Source organism: Hyla sarda, chromosome 1, assembly GCF_029499605.1.
Source record: "Hyla sarda isolate aHylSar1 chromosome 1, aHylSar1.hap1, whole genome shotgun sequence".
NCBI lineage: Eukaryota > Metazoa > Chordata > Amphibia > Anura > Hylidae > Hyla > Hyla sarda.
Genome location: NC_079189.1, coordinates 532,884,722 through 532,900,352, shown reverse-complemented (window position 1 = coordinate 532,900,352; position 15,631 = coordinate 532,884,722). Strand labels below are relative to the sequence as shown.

The 15,631-nt window shown below is 51.7% G+C and overlaps 1 protein-coding gene across 10 annotated transcripts in view; it reads left to right on the top strand.

Moving 5' to 3' along the window:
- Window positions 1-15,631, top strand: part of ANKRD31 (ankyrin repeat domain 31) — a 556,774-nt gene that overhangs the window by 101,947 nt on the left and 439,196 nt on the right. The gene's annotated exons all lie outside the window — the stretch shown is intronic.

The window sequence follows — 15,631 nt, the reverse complement described above, 5'->3', positions numbered from 1 at the left end:
AATGGGGAACTGACACTCCCCTAAGAAGGGAGCAAAACTGCTGCTCCATTCATTCTCTATGGGAACTGCCAAGGATAGAGTGCAGCTATCTTTGGCGTCTCCCATAGAGAATCAATGGACCGGCAGTGCACACATATGAATACCGCTCTGATCTCGGGGGAGACTCTTTTTCTTGTTATGGAGATTGCAGAGGTCCCAGAAGTCGTATACCTCCCCTTCTCCCCTGCAATCAGATACTTCTCTCGTATCCTAAGTATAGAGTATAACTTTTACTCATGGGCAAACCCCTTAAGGTAATGGGCACCAAGTGGCCTACCAAACTTTATTCTGGGGACCTTAACCTTATTTGCCTCAACACTCTTCTAAAGAAAAGTGAAGTTTATAGTGATGTATTCCTTATTTGTAATCCACTTTTTTGTTCAACCACATTATCTTTACTCGATTATTGTAACCCTAAACATTTTCTGTTGTTCAATTTCCAAGTTATATTACACTTTACCTTCAATTACAGGACTATAAACAAAAAACAAACAAAGATGAGGAATCTTACACAAGGGAAACACAGCAATGAGCATAACATCAGATTTGTGGAGATTGTTCACTATACTATTATGTTAATCCCAGGGGCCCAGTTATTCATTTTGGGATGTCTAAATAGGCAGTCTAGCGGGTATGACTGAGGGGACTAAATGGGAGGTCAAAACACTTTTGTTTATTTTCCAAAAATGTAACGTATAGGGTAAATTAATTTGGGATCCCTCAGAAAGAGAAACAACAAAGAGGGCAGAAAGCAAGAGGGAAGAGCTAAAGAAAACGCTTAAAAGGGTACTCCAGTGGAAAACAAATAGTTTTTTCTCTATCGGCTCCATTGGGGGACACAGACCATGGGTGTATGCTGCTGTCCCTCGGAGGTATGACACTATGGCAACAAAAAAGTCGGCTCATCCCAGCAGGATATACCCGCCTCCAGGCCCTGAGCTAATCAGTTTAAGCTTAGTGTCTAAGGAGGTGGACATGGTAAGGAGTTCTCTCCAGACCAGGTCTTATGTTTTATTATTTTCCTAGATTTAGGGATGTGTTAGATTTTTTATTCCATTTTCTTTCCTGTTTTCAGGTAGGGACTAAGGAACTGCGGCTCACTGTTTCCCCATTGCGAGTAAGGGGGCACAGACAATGCGTATATGCGCTGTTCACCCCCTCTCGCCAACAGTCAACGCCTGGGTTTGTACCTCATGGGTCTGGGTCACCCTATCTCCCTGCTCGCCTCGCTTGCACATGGTAGCCCGGCATGATGCAGGTGATAAAAGCTGGCTGAAGACTTCGTAGGAAGACTTCATGAGGTAAGTTGTTCTGACTGAGGTGAGTATATTTCCCTTTCTCCTTAGGTGCAGATTTGCAACATCTGGAGACCCTCAGTTTTTGGCCCACCTTTCTCTTGGGTCTAATGGGGCTGGCCTGGACAGAGGGTCCTTTATTACTGGGGTGAGCAGTGGCAGTGTGGATGGGTCACAGCTTCCTACACTTTATTCATATATATGTGTGTGTGTGTGTGGAAACGACTGTGTGTCTGTTTTCTCATTCAGCTCCATTGGGGGACACAGGAACCGTGGGTATATCTTGCTGCCACTAGGAGGCTGACACTAGGCAAACAAAAAAGAAGTCGGCCCCTCCCAGCAGGGTATACCCCACCTACTGCCTTAGAGATATTCATTTTTAGCTTAGTGTCATAGGAGGCAACACAGGCCTGGATTGCTCCAGGCCTGGTCTTTTATTATTTTCTAGGGATAGTGTTTAGAAATTTTCTTCTTTTTTATTTTTCTAGGTAGGGGCGACAGGAGCATGACGCTGCCTGTTTCCCCGCATGCGACTGAATGGCACGGTTCCATAGAGTATGGACCGTTAACCCTTCCTCGCCACCGGCCAGCACAGGTCTGTACCTTGGGTCCGGGTCGCCTATTGCCTCTACTCGCCCCGCTTACAGAAGCCTGGCATGATGCAGCAGGCTTAGTCTGGTGAAGACTTCTGGGGACAGAACTTCCTGGAGGTAAGTATACCTCCATAATCAGGTGAGTAGCTACACCCCCCCCCCATTTACTAGGGCTCCATCAGGGCTTATAGGGGGGTGACTTTATTCAGATACTTGCGGGCACTGGCTGCGACCTTGGGGGCACTGGCTGCGATCTTTTACTGGGCTACAGCCCTCACACATGGTGGGGCAGCTGCCGGCCCTCCGGACGACGTCTGCTGCAGTCCGGTTTGGCTATTCCGGCAGCCGTCCCTGCAGTGGAGACGGCTGCCGGCTTCTAGTATCGGGGCGGCGGGTTCGGCCAGGGCCAGGCCGCTAATTTAGCCTCCGGCTTCGGCCTGGTCCCGGCCAAGTGTATTTCTGACGTGCTCTGACGTGGATTTCAGGCAGCCGTCCCCACGGGGGGGAGATTGCTGCGAACTTCTCTGTCTTGGAGGTGTTCGGCCGGGAGCCAGGCACTTCTTTCACCGCATCTTAGCCTGGTCCTGGCCGAGTGTAGCTCCGCCCTGCGGGCAGTCTCGCACATTCCTCCCCGGCAGCCGTCCCCGCTGAGGGAGATGGCTGCCGGCTTCACAGTATTAGGGCGTTTTCGTCCGGGAGCCAGGCAGCCACTTTAGGCCGCGGCTTTGGCCTGGTCCCGGCCGAGTGTAGCTCCGCCCACTTCGCGCTCTCTGAGCACCCAATCACTTCAGCGCCGGCACGGGGAAGGCTGGTGCAGCCTATCAGGCGGCAGCGCGGGCACCCCCAGGTTGCCTCAGCCTCTCCTGTGCTAGCGTGCGCACTGTACTCCTTCCCTCAGGTCACGTGATTCAGGGAGCCCAAGTAACTCCCTGTTCCAGCGCCGTTCTTCAGACGCTGCTGCACGCTGCTCCTGTGGGTCTTCCATCCCTGTTCCAGCCGGCTGTCCTGTATTCAGAAGGTGTGGGGACGTCAGCCAGGAACCTGGGTGAGATAATTCCAGTTCTTCTGTTACTAATTGGCTGTGCTTGGCAATGTCTAACCCCAGCATTGAACCTTCCTTCAGACAGGCGGCCCCTGCTTTAGTCACATACTATGCTTGTACAGGGTGTAAGGTTACATTTTCGGGGGGTTCGGCTGTACCCACTTGTTCTGCCTGCTCTTCCTCACGCCCTACTATTAGTGCCCAGGATACTCCTTCAGGGTCTGTGGCCCCTGAACTGGCCCCGGTTTGGGTGTCTTCCCTCTCCCAGACTATCTCAGACCTGACGCAGGTTTCCAAGGAGGTGGCTACAGCCTTAAGGCAGTCTTCCCTACGTCCCCCTTGGGAAGCTAGTCCGGCGTCTTCGGACCGTCGACGCTCCCACAGGCGCCCATGTTTTTTTTTATCCTGACTCCTCTCGCACTCCAGATCCCCCGCTCCTAGGCGGCGTTCCCGGTCACGCGACCGCTCTCCTAGGGGCCGTTCCCCGAACCACCATTCCAGATCCCGGTCACCCAGATCAGGAGCCTCCACTAACCGTTCCCGATCTCCGGGTGAATTGGCAGACTCAGAACCTCATTCGGATTCTGAAGAGCTGTCCTCCATGTCTGACTTGGTGGATGACCTGGTATCTGCAGTCAGTGACACTTTCCATCTACAGGACCCTGGACCCTCGGACCCTGCTCCTGAGGTTTCCTTTGCCCGTACTCCTCGTTCTCCTAAGTTTTTCCTTCCTCATAAGGAGTTTGATGTGCTTCTGGAGACCGCCTGGAAGCTTCCAGAGAAGTGCTTCCAAGGCGCTAAACGGTTAAAGACCTTGTGTCCGTTCCCTCAGGACCTTATTTCTAAATGGACTGTTCCTCCATCTGTGAACCCCCCAGTCTCCCGTTTATCCAAATCCACCACTTTACCGTTGGCGGATGCCGCTTCCCTCAAGGATCCCGCGGACAAGCGGGTCGAAAATTTGGCCAAATACGCATTTGAGGCGGTAGAATCCTCCCTGCTTCCGGCCTTCTCTTCCACCTGGGTCGCGAAGGCCTTAGCGGTGTGGGCTTCTCAGCTTCGTCAAGGTCTGTTGTCCGGGGCCTCCCCTGATGATCTGGCTGAGATTGCTCGTCAGGTATTTATGCCAGGTTTCGTTGGAATCTGCTCGCTGTGCGGCTGTCGCCGCTGGCAACCTAGTCGCCATTCGTCGCTCCATGTGGCTCAAAGCTTGGAACGCCGATTCGGCTTCCAAGAAATCTCTGACGTCAATGGCCTTTACTGGCGGTCGCCTCTTTGGGAAACGGCTAGACGACATCATCTCTACAGGAGGTAAAAGGCTACAGGAGGTAAAAGTTCTTTGCTTCCCCAGAACAAGGCCCGCCGCACTACCGCTCGTGGGGGTTTTCGTAAGTCAACCTCCTTCCGGTCCTTCTGCCCCCTGGGTCAAGGGCGCCAGGAAAAATCGAGCCCCTCGCAAGGTAGGCAGGGCCCGTCCTTCAAACCTTGCTCCTCCTGGAAGCTGGATAATCGCTCCAACTGATTTCCCGCTAAATCCGGAACCCGCAAACCTGTCTCATCCTGAAGGGGCTTACTTCTTTTTCGGAACGTCTGGTTGGCACAAGTCCAGGACTCTTGGGTTTGGGATGTCATCTCCGACGGTTACCGAATCGAGTTCGCTTCTTTTCCCCGGGATCGTTTTTTCCGATCCCGGTTTCCTCGTTCACCTACTCTGGCCGCAGGTTTTCATTCTGCCATTCGCACTCTGCTACAACAGGGTGTTATTGTGCCGTTCCACCTCAGGACTGTTTCAGGGGTTTCTATTCAAACCTCTTCGTGGTGCCCAGAAAAGAGGATTCAGTTCGTCCGATTTTGGACCTGTAACTCCTCAACCAGCATCTTCGCCTTCGCCACTTCCGTATGGAGTCACTACGGACGATCGTAGCATCCATGGATCAGGGCGAATTCCTGTCTTCAGTGGACATTCGGGATGCGTATCTACACATCTCGATTTTTCCTCCTCATCAACGTTACCTTCGCTTTGCCGTTCCGCAGGGTCACTTTCAATTTGTGGCTCTGCCCTTCGGCCTGTCCTTCCTTACCTGGACGACCTACTCATCAAGGCCCCGTCCCGGATCCAGAACGAGCAGAGTCTCCGCATCACCCTGCTGACCCTAACCAGCTTCGGGTGGCTATTCAACGAGGAGAAGTCCAACCTTTCTCCCTCCCAGTCTCTGGTCTTTCTGGGCCTACGGTTCGATATCGGGAGTGCCCGAATCTTCCTCCCTCCGGACAAGCGGAGTGCGCTGCTGTCAGGTGTTCGTCACTTGAGATGCCCGCATTCAGTGTCCATTCATACTTGCATGGCAGTGCATGACAGTTCAGTTGCCGTCCGCTTCAGTGGGCTATTCTGTCTCTGTTGGACGGATCCACCCTGTCCTTGGACCACCGGATCCGTCTGCCCGCCTCGACTCACCAGTCTCTTCTTTGGTGGCTACACTCCCCCCTCCTTCAGAGCGACCGCTCGTTCCTACCGTTGAACTAGCTGGTTCTTACCACGGAGGAGGGCCTCCTCGTTTGGGGGGGTGTTCTCCTGGACTGGACGGTCCAGGGCCGGTGGTCACCTCGGGAAGCCAGGCTTCCTATTCATGTCCTGGAGATCCGGGCGATATTCCTTTGTCTCCGACACTGGGAGTCTCTTCTTCGGGGTCGCCCGGTTCGCATTCAGTCCGACAACGCCACGGCCGTGGCGCATCTCAACCGCCAAGGGGGCACTCGCAGCAGTGCCGCCATGACCGAGGTGTCCAAGATTTTGACCTGGGCGGAACGCATGGTTCCCTCCATATCAGCGATCCACATTCCGGGGGTGGAAAATTGGGAGGCGGACTTTCTAAGTCGCTCATCTCCCGATCCCGGGGAGTGGTCCCTTCACCCGGAGGTGTTCGAGTCCATTTGCCATCGTTGGGGGATTCCGGACATGGACCTATTTGCGTCCCGCTTAAACCGGCAGGTTCCAAGCTTCGTGGCAAAGTCCAGAGATCCTCTGGCGCTGGCCGCGGATGCCCTCGTCATTCCCTGGTCTCGGTTCACTCTCCCGTATCTGTTTCCGCCAATTCCCCTCCTTCCCCGAGTGCTCAGGAAACTCAAGGCGGAAGGCGTTCCGGCCATTCTAGTGGCCCCGGATTGGCCCCGCCGATCTTGGTACGCCGACGTGGTTCGGCTCGTGGCGGATGTTCGTTCTTTCATCTGAATGAGGATATCGTTCTCCCTTCCTTCTGCCCTGCTCCGTCTCATCCTAAGGAGCGTTCTTTCCACAATCTGGATGTGGTACGAGCCTTACGAGTTTACCTCTAAGCCACCTCTTCTTTCTCATGGTCGGAGTCGCTGTTTGTCCTTCCGGAGGGCCGACGCAAGGGTTTTCCAGCTTCTAAGGCCACCATCTCCAGATGGATCCGGTCCGCCATTTCTGAAGCATACCGTTCCAAGGGGAAGGATCCTCCCTTCCGGGTTACCGCTCACTCCACTCGCTCTGTGGGGGACTCTTGGGCGGTCTTTAGCAGGGCTTCGGCCCTTCAGATGTGTAAGGCGACTACTTGGTCTTCGGTGCACATGTTCACCAAGTGTTACCAAGTGCACACTTCTGCATCCGCCGACGCCTCTTTGGGGGCGTAAGGTTTTGCAGGCAGCGATGGCTCTGCTGTCCGCTTGATTCTGGGTTACATGGTTTTCCCACCCCCGGGGACTGCTTTGGTATGTCCCATGGTTCCTGTGTCCCCCAATGGAGCTGAATGAGAAAAGGAGATTTTTTACACTTACCGTAAAATATTTTCTCTTAAGCTCCATTGGGGGACACAGCTCCCACCCTGTGTTGTTAGTTGTGATCAGAGTTTTGGTCGCCTGTCAGTCTGTTGGTTTGTAGTTTTGACTGGGTGCCCTCTGGACTCTGTATTTTTAGGTTCCTCCTATTGCTTTGGGACTAAAACTGAGCGTCTCTAAGGCAGTAGGTGGGGTATACCCTGCTGGGAGGGGCCGACTTCTTTTTTGTATGCCTAGTGTCAGCCTCCTAGTGGCAGCAAGATATACCCACGGTTCCTGTGTCCCCCAATGGAGCTGAATGAGAAAAAGATTTTACGGTAAGTGTAAAAAATCTCCTTTTTTACATTGAAGCGGCTGACAGCCACGGTGTTCTTCTATGCGGGCGCACTGAGCGCCGGCTTTCTTTCACTTTAAGCAGCGGCTGCTGCAGACGGCGTCTAGTCCGCTCTAGTCCGCAAGGAGCGGGCGCCACTACGGGACTTCTTGTTAATACTTTCTCTGGGCGCGAACTGTCCACCAATCAGCGCTGTGCGCGCGATTATGGTGGCAGGGGCCAATCAGCAGTGCCCCCTGCTCCTAACATGCCCCTCCCTTGCTATTGGCCGGCATTTCTCTCTGACAGCCTGGAGACCACCATGGGTTCAAGTGCCGGGGAGGGACAGAGTGTTACAGTGTTGTGGTTTAATTTTTAAAATAGGTCCATTGTGGTCTATGGGGATCTCAAGGCATGTGAAACAGTAAGATAAGCAGACTGTATCAGCAACACAGTGAAATGGAACACAGTCTTGGGTGAGAGGCCCAGAACGGCCTCCCTCTAAACAGTTAACTGGAGTGTTAGCCACTCCTTTAATCTGTTAATACTGTAACTCTAAACTGTCTGGTTCTGCTGAACCACTTGTTCTGCCTGCTCCACTGCTCCCCCAGACCCCCCTGCTACTCTACCCCGGTTGTTCTTCCAGACCCGGTGGGTTTGGCTGCCCCTCCAGCCTGGGTTCCCTCCCTCTCCCAGTCTATATCCGACTTGGCTCAGGTCTCCCGTTATGTGGTGACTGCCTTGGAGAGGCCCTCCCTACACCGGCCCTCCGGAGGGTCCCGCTCTCCCCCTATTCTGACGCTCTCGCAGCATCATAGGGGTGTGTCATCTGACTCATCCCCCGAGTCTTCTGGCAGGCACGGGCGCTCCCCTTGCAGGCATCGCCCCATTACTCCGACCTGTAGCAAGCGTCGCTCCTCTAGAGAATGCTCCCAGGGTCGCCTCTCTGGCTCTCCAGACCCGCGTACCAGGTCCGTCTCTCTTCCAGGGCCACCTGACATGTTTCCCATTCACCTGGAGAACTTGTGGAAGAAGTTTCTGTTTCGACCTCCGACTCAGAGGACCGCACGGATGTGCCTAATGTGGTGTACTCATTGGTTGCGGCCATAAGAGACACCTTCCAGCTAAAGGACCCAGAAACTTTGGACGTGGTCCAGAAGTTTCCTTTCTTTGTGCCCGATCGGCACTCAAGACTTTCAGCTCTCACGCTGAATCTTACGCCCTGCGGGTATCCGCCTGAAGTCACCCTGACAAGAAGTTTAAGGAAACGAAGAAGGTTCAAGCGCGGTATTCCTTCGCCAAGGACCTCATTGCTCGGTGGACCTCCTCTCCAACTGTGGATCCGCCGGTCTCCCGCCTGTCTAAGGCGCCTACCCGGCTGTTGGCTGATGCGGCTGTTGGCTGATGCAGCTGTTGGCTGATGTTGGCAGTGGACATGAAGGTGGATACTTTGGCAATCTCTTCCCTTGAGGCAGCAGGTTCTTCCTGCTTTTGCTTCTGCCTGGGTGTCAAAGGCCCTTTTAGTATGGTCTTCCACTTCTGCCAGGGTAGTCTTCAAGATCCCTCCGGAGGATTTATTTAATCTAGCTCTCCCATGCTCCGCAGCCGGAGATTTTTCTGTGTTCTGCTTCCATGTGCAGTCACTGTGCTGCCTTTACCACAAGCTACCTGGTAGCCACCGTCCCTTCATGTGGCTTTAAGCCTGGAATGCGGACGCCACCATCAGGAAGTGAGGCGATGGGGGAAAAAGAGTTCTTTATTACCTCTGGTAAGACTCACAGAACCACTTTCCGTCCTCCTTCTGGTTCTGCGGACCTTTGGTACCAACAAAGGGTACCAACAAAGGGTCCAGCCAGGCGCCTTCATGGGAAGAGAGTTCCTCTTTCCGATCCCATTCCTCCCGAAGGTCGGCTATCCGTTCTGGACGTTTGGTGGCCCCATCAGGCACCCGTAGGCCTTCCTCGGCCTGAAGGGTCGCCCCCACCCGCCGACCTCTCTCGGGTGGTTGGTCGCCTCTTACCCTCTGGGATGCCTGGACATGCAGCTTGAGGGAAACGTTTTTGAGGTTTATTGCAACCTCTTTGTGGTCTCCAAGAAAGGCGTTTCTGTTCGCCCAGTCTTGGTTCTCGAGTATCTCAGCCAGCATCTTGCGTTCCCATCCCGAATGGAGTCTCTCCGTTCAGTGCTGCCGTCTCATTGTTTCCCGGTCATCAGCGGTACCTCCGCTCTGCAGTTCCGGACGGTCGTTTTCTATTGTGGCTATCCATTTCGGTCTGGCCACTTCTCCGCGGACCTTTACCAAAGTCCTGGCGCCTGTGATAGCCTTTTTACGGACAACAGTTGTTTCCGTGATTCCTTATTTGGACTTCCTCCTGATCTGAGCTCCAGCCAGGACCCAGATCCTGGAGAGTCTTAGTCTCAACCTCCAGACCTTGTCTCACTTCAGGTGGATGGTCATTTGGAACAAGCCCAACCGTTCTCCTGGGGCTCCGGTTCGATGCGGCCTCTGCCCGCTTTCGACTCCGCCGACTCTTTTCAAGAGTCTGATGACTTCGACTCCCTGCTCCAGTTTACATTTGCTTTTGCATGGATGTCCTGGGTCGATTGGCGGCAGCCGTGGAGGCCGTGCCATTTGCCCAGTTTCATCACGACCTCTTCAACTGGTGATTTTCCTCCGGTGGGACAGGTCTCCATTGTCTCTCGACCGCAAGATCGTTCTCTCGTCAGTCTTGTCGGTCCTTTCTATGGTGGTTTCGTTTTCCCCCTCATTTTTTTCTGGGGTGCTCCTTCCTGTCCATCCCTGCCAGTCTGTCAGGCTGGGGAGGTGTTTTCAGGGACCGCCCGGTCTGGGGTCTTGGCCCCCCCGAGAAGCTTTTTCCCCTTCAACATTTTGGGGCCTAGGGCAATTCTTTCTTTGCTTGCTTCTTGGGAATTTCCCTTCTGGGCGGAACTCAGGTTTCCGGCCATCTCAGTTATCTTCAGTCTGGCCGTCCCTGGGATGTGATCTTCTCGGCCGGTCCTCAGTTGTCCAAGGCCACTGGTCCCTACATCCAGGGGTGTTTGCTGTGATCTGCAACCCCTGGGGCGCTCCAGGCGTGGACCTCTGCTTGTCCCACCACAACCGAAGCGTTCCTCTCTCTTGGTCGAGCCTTGCCCTACCTTGTCTATTTGGTGGTCGGGCTTTGCCCTACCTTATCTGTTTCCTCCCTTTCTTCTCTTTTCGGGTTCCTGAGGAAACTCTCAGTGGGACGTTTCCGCCGTTCTAGTGGCCCAGCCTGGGCCCGGCGGGCGTGGTACGTCGTCATGGTCAGGCTCCTGAACGACTTAACTGCTTCCCTATCGTCCAGACCTCCTATCTCAGGTCTCCTGTGCCACCCCTATTACCGTCTCTGCTTCAACGGCGTGGCGGTCGAGACCGCGGTTTTGAGAGCCGTGGTTTCTCTTCCCAAGTCATTTGCACCATGCTCAGGGCTCGTAAGTCCTCCTCGGCAGAAATTTACCACCGTACCTGGCGGTCTTATTTTAGTTGGTGTGAAGCTCAGGTCTTGTGTCCTGTTACCTTTTCGGTTTCCCGTCTTCTCTCTTTCTTGCAGTCGGGATTGGAACTGGGGTTGTCTCTCAGTTCCCTTAAGGGTCAGGTTTCGGCCCTTTCTATTCTTTTCCAGCATCCTCTGGCTTCTAATTCTCATGTCCAGACCTTCCTTCAAGGAGTAGCACATGCTGCCCCTCCTTATCGGTTCCCTTCTCCCCCGTGGGACTTAAATCTGGTTCTGGGTGTCCTCCAAGGTCCCCCTTTTGAACTTCTTAGGGAAGTGTCCTTGCACCTTCATTCTTGGAAAGTGGCGTTTCGTATAGCTATCACCTCTATTCGGAGAGTGTCCGAATTGGCAGCTCTTTCCTGCCGTTCTCCGTTTCTGGTGATCCGCCAGGACAAGGTCGTTTTCCGGCCAGATCCTTCTTTTTTGCCTAAAGTCGTTTTGGCTTTTCATCTCAATGAGGACTTCGTCCTACCGTCCTTTTGTTCTGCTCCTTCTCATCCCAAGTAGCGTTTACTCCACAATCTGGCTGTGGTGCGGGACGATCGGTCCTACCTCCCTGTCACCATTTCGTTTTGTCATTGCGATCCTTTTTCGTCCTTACGGAAGGTCGTTGCTAGGGACAACCTGCTTCCAAGGCCACCATTTTTCGGTGGATCCGGTCTGCTATTTCGGAGGTCTATAACTGTAGGGGGAAGATCCCTCCCTTCAGGGTTTTGGCTCATTCTACCCATTCTGTTGGGGCTTCTTGGGCTCTCCAGAACAAGGCCTCGGCCTTGCAGATCTGCAAGCGGCTACCTGGTCACCTTTGCATACTTCCTCGAGGTTTTTACCGGGTTCATACCTTAGCATCGGCTGATGCTAGTCTGGGCCGGAAGGTGCTGCAGGCAGCGGTGGTTCAGCCGTCCGCCTAACCGGGTTTTCTTCTTCCCAACCAAGGGACGGCTTTGGTACGTCCCATGGTCTGTGTCCCCCAATGGAGCCGATAGAGAAAAGGAGATTTATTATTACTTACCGTAAAATCTCTTTCTCGAAGGATCCATTGGGGGACGCAGCTCCCGCCCTTTTGGGTTTCTCTTTGTTCTCTGTCCGAGGGTGAGTTCAGTTATATATATTTCTCTGGTCCACGGATAGTTCGTGTTTTCTTCTTGACCTGTCGGTCCTCTCCTATTGCTCTGGAACTAAAACTGATAAGCTCAGGGCCTGGAGGCGGGTATATCCTGCTGGGAGGAGCCGACTTTTTTGTTGCCATAGTGTCATACCTCCTAGAGACAGCAGCATACACCCATGGTCTGTGTCCCCCAATGGATCCTTCGAGAAAGAGATTTTACGGTAAGTAATAAAAAATTTCCTTTTTAAATCATCTTGTCGCAGAAAGTTAAACAGATTTGTAAATGACTTCTATTTAAAAATCTTAATCCTTCCATTACTTATCAGCTGCTGTATACTACAGAGCAGGATAAGTTTGCTATGGGAATTTTTTCCTGCTCTGGACAGTTCCTGACATGGACAGAGGTGTCAGCAGAGAGCACTGTGGTCAGACAGAAAAGAAAATAACTTTCCCTGGAGCATACAACAGCTGACAATTACTGGAAGGATTCATATATTTATATAGAAGTCATTTACAAATCTTCAATACAGTGGAGAGTTAGAAAATAATCGGCACTCACCGGTCTTCTCTAAAATCAGCTTCTTTATTAGTACATACTCACAACATGAAATGCAGTCAGGGAGAGGGATCCGTGCAAGGGGGGGAGTAAGTAGTAGGCAACAGATTCTGTTTCGCTCGTTACACGAGCTTCATCCGTACCATAGATAAACTGGGATTCATCATAAGTGAGGAGAATTAAAGGGTTACATCGGTAGAAAACAATTTTTTTTAAATTAATTGATGCCAGAAAGGTATACAGATTTGTAAATTACTTCTTTTAAATAATCTTAATCCTTCCAGTACTTATCAGCTGCTGTGTGCTATAGTTGTATAGTTCTTTTCTGTCATCAACCGTCCGGAGTAGGAGAGGTTTGTTTTGAAGATTTGCTCCTACTCTGGACAGTGTCGGACACAGACAGAGGTGTCAGCAGAGAGCACTGTGGTCAGACAGAAAAGAGCTACTCAACTTCCTCTTTAGCATACAGCAGCTGATAAGTACTGGAAGGACTAAGATTTTTTAATAGAAGTAATTTACAAATCTGTTTAACTTTCTGGAGTCAGTTCATATGAAAAAAAAATGTTTTCCACCGGAGTACTCCTTTAAACTGTTAGGGGGACCAGTTGGTCCTCAGTTGGTCACAGTGTGGTATGAAGTAGTTGACTGTCAAGTCAACCAAGGACTGCTGTTCATTTTATATGATCCTTGGAGAAGGGAAAACAGTGGAGCCACCGAAGATATTTTATACCTATGTGTTGAACCTTATTAAGTTAATTACTTTATCAGTAATTTTTTTTTACATGAAATAAATTATTTGAATTAATTTAGTAACAACTTAATATGATTGCTCAAAATTGTCTAAAGTAAGAGACCTGTTAAGCAGCAGCCAGAAGCTTTTTCTTTAGCTGTAAAGTATACCCGCCATTAGCAAGGCAAAAACATAGGGGTTGCCAACTCAAGAAACATTTAATGGGTTGTCTGAGACCATAAACAACTAGCAGCAGAAAATGTTATAAAATAAAGTAAAGCAATAACAACAGTTAAATTTGGGATCCTGTGGGGGAGCATTTGAGCGGATGTACGAGATGCCCGCTGATCACCAGGCTTAGCCAGCCAGCTGAGACATGATGATCCCCTGTACCTGCATCGGGGCGCGGCTGCCGCGTTGGTGAGGAGGCTGCCGCGTTGGTGAGAAGGCTGCTGCTGTGGTGGAGACCTTGGAGTGAGGCAGTGCTGTGAGACCGGAGTGAAGGAGGCCTAGCGAGGGAGACGTAGTGGAGTAGCAGAGCAATGAGGTGGTGGCTAATGAAGTGGCGGTGAGAGTTGTGAGAGGAGCTGAGCTCCAAACATAGCTGAAAAGCTAGACTCAGAGCAATTGAAGTAACACAGATATTTGCCGAAGCTGAACATTTATAATTGTGGGGGACTGTTGCTGGAAATTTCTTTTTCTCTATCGGCTCCGTTGGGGGACACAGACCTTGGGTATATGCTGTTGTTGCTAGGTGACTTGACACTATGGAAACAAAAAAAAGTCGGCTCCTCCCAGCTGGATATACCCGCCTACAGACCCTGAGGTAATCAGTTTTTTTTTTTTAATCAGAAATTTGTATTGAACTTTTCACATTACATAAACGAACAACAAAACAAAATCACAGACCCCGTCCCCCCTCCCCCATCCGCACAAAATACCCACCCACCACCCCTAAGTCCCGTGTCCAGCCATCACACAAGAATAAGTAGAAAATTTTCAATAGAAAAGTTGCGCAATAATGTAATAAAATGCATAAACGTGGTACAGTCACAGCGGAAAAAGTTAAATGAAATAATCCACAATAAAAGAGGAGGGTCAGCACCCCGAAGAGCCTACAGAAAGCACACCCATAGGAGGTTACAAAAAGCACAGGGAGAGCCCCAGACAGAATCACAGAAAGATTCTCACACTCTCAAAACAAATCATCGTACTGGACAAACACAGGACCATAAGACACAGACAACAAAGAGATAATCAGTTTTAGCTTAGTGTCTGCAGGAGACAGACGCTGGTCTGGGGTTTCCTAGACCTGGTCAAACATTTTTTATTTTCCAGATTAGGGACGTTTAGTTTCTTATTCCCTTTTCTTTTCCTGTTTTTAGGTGGGGATTCAGGAACATAGCGTTCACTGTTTCCCCATTTGCGATTGAGGGGGCACAGGCATCATGGATATACTGTCAACCCCCTCTTGCCAACGGTCAGCGCCTGGGTCCAGGTCCCCCACTTTTCCCTGCTCGTCTCACTGTTACAGCCCGGCATGATACAGGTGACTAAAAGCTGACTAAAGATTTCATTAGGTAAGTTCTTCTTAATGGAGTGAGTATTTCCCCCCCCTTTTCTTACACGTTTTAGGGAATTTCAACCTCTGAAGACCCCCTGTTTTGGGCCCACTCCTCTTTATTATTGCCTAAGGATGTGGGGACCTTTTTCAATGAGGTGGGTCTGTTAACACACCTTTTTTCTTACTGTCCTGGGGTCTCCCTAGCACAGAAACTAGTCTGGGGCAAAGGGGTATTTGTCAGTGGTGTAGGACGGTCTCGGCGCCTGTCTGTTCAGGCGCCGGCACTGAAACACTTGCAGTTCTTTTTCCTCAGCAGCCGTGGCTGCCGAATTCTCCCTTACCCGCTCTCAAATATGTGCCGGCATCGTTTCCATCTGCATCGTGTGTCAATGCGTCCGGAGCACAGTTTCTTCTCACGTCGGCAGCGTGTTTACCCGCTCCCTGCCCCTTGCGCTCGCATATGCGACGGGGGGTTGAGATCGGGCGCCATTATCACCGGCCATGTTATTATCTTTGCACCGGGCTTTTGTGGACTTTAGCTCTGCCCACCCACGGCCGGCGGGTATCACGCCCTATGAGGTACAGGTGCACGAATTACTTCTGCCAATTAGCGCAGTGCGCGCAAAGAGGGGCTCTAAGACCAATCAGTGCGCCCTAGTCTAATCCGTCCCCTCTCTTTTCATTGGTCCTGCTTGCCCCTGCCTCTCTTTCTCTCTCAGCAGCTGACTAAAGTTCTTCTCACAGCAGCTGCCCTGTTAGGGACACAGACACTGGCGAGACTGTTTCATTTTTTACTATGTCCGAGCCCAGAACTGTTCCTCCCTCTAAGCAGTTAACTGGAACCCTGGTTGTCTATTATACCTGCAAGGGCTGCAACTCTAATATGTCTGGTTCTGCTGAACCCACTTGTTCCGCCTGCCCCACTGCACCCCCTGACCCCCCTGGTATTTCTACTCAGGATGCTCCCCCAGACCCAGAAGGCTCGGCTATCCCCCCAGGTTGGGTGTCCTTCCTGCTCCCAGTCTATTTCCGACTTGGCACAGGTCTCCCATTCCAT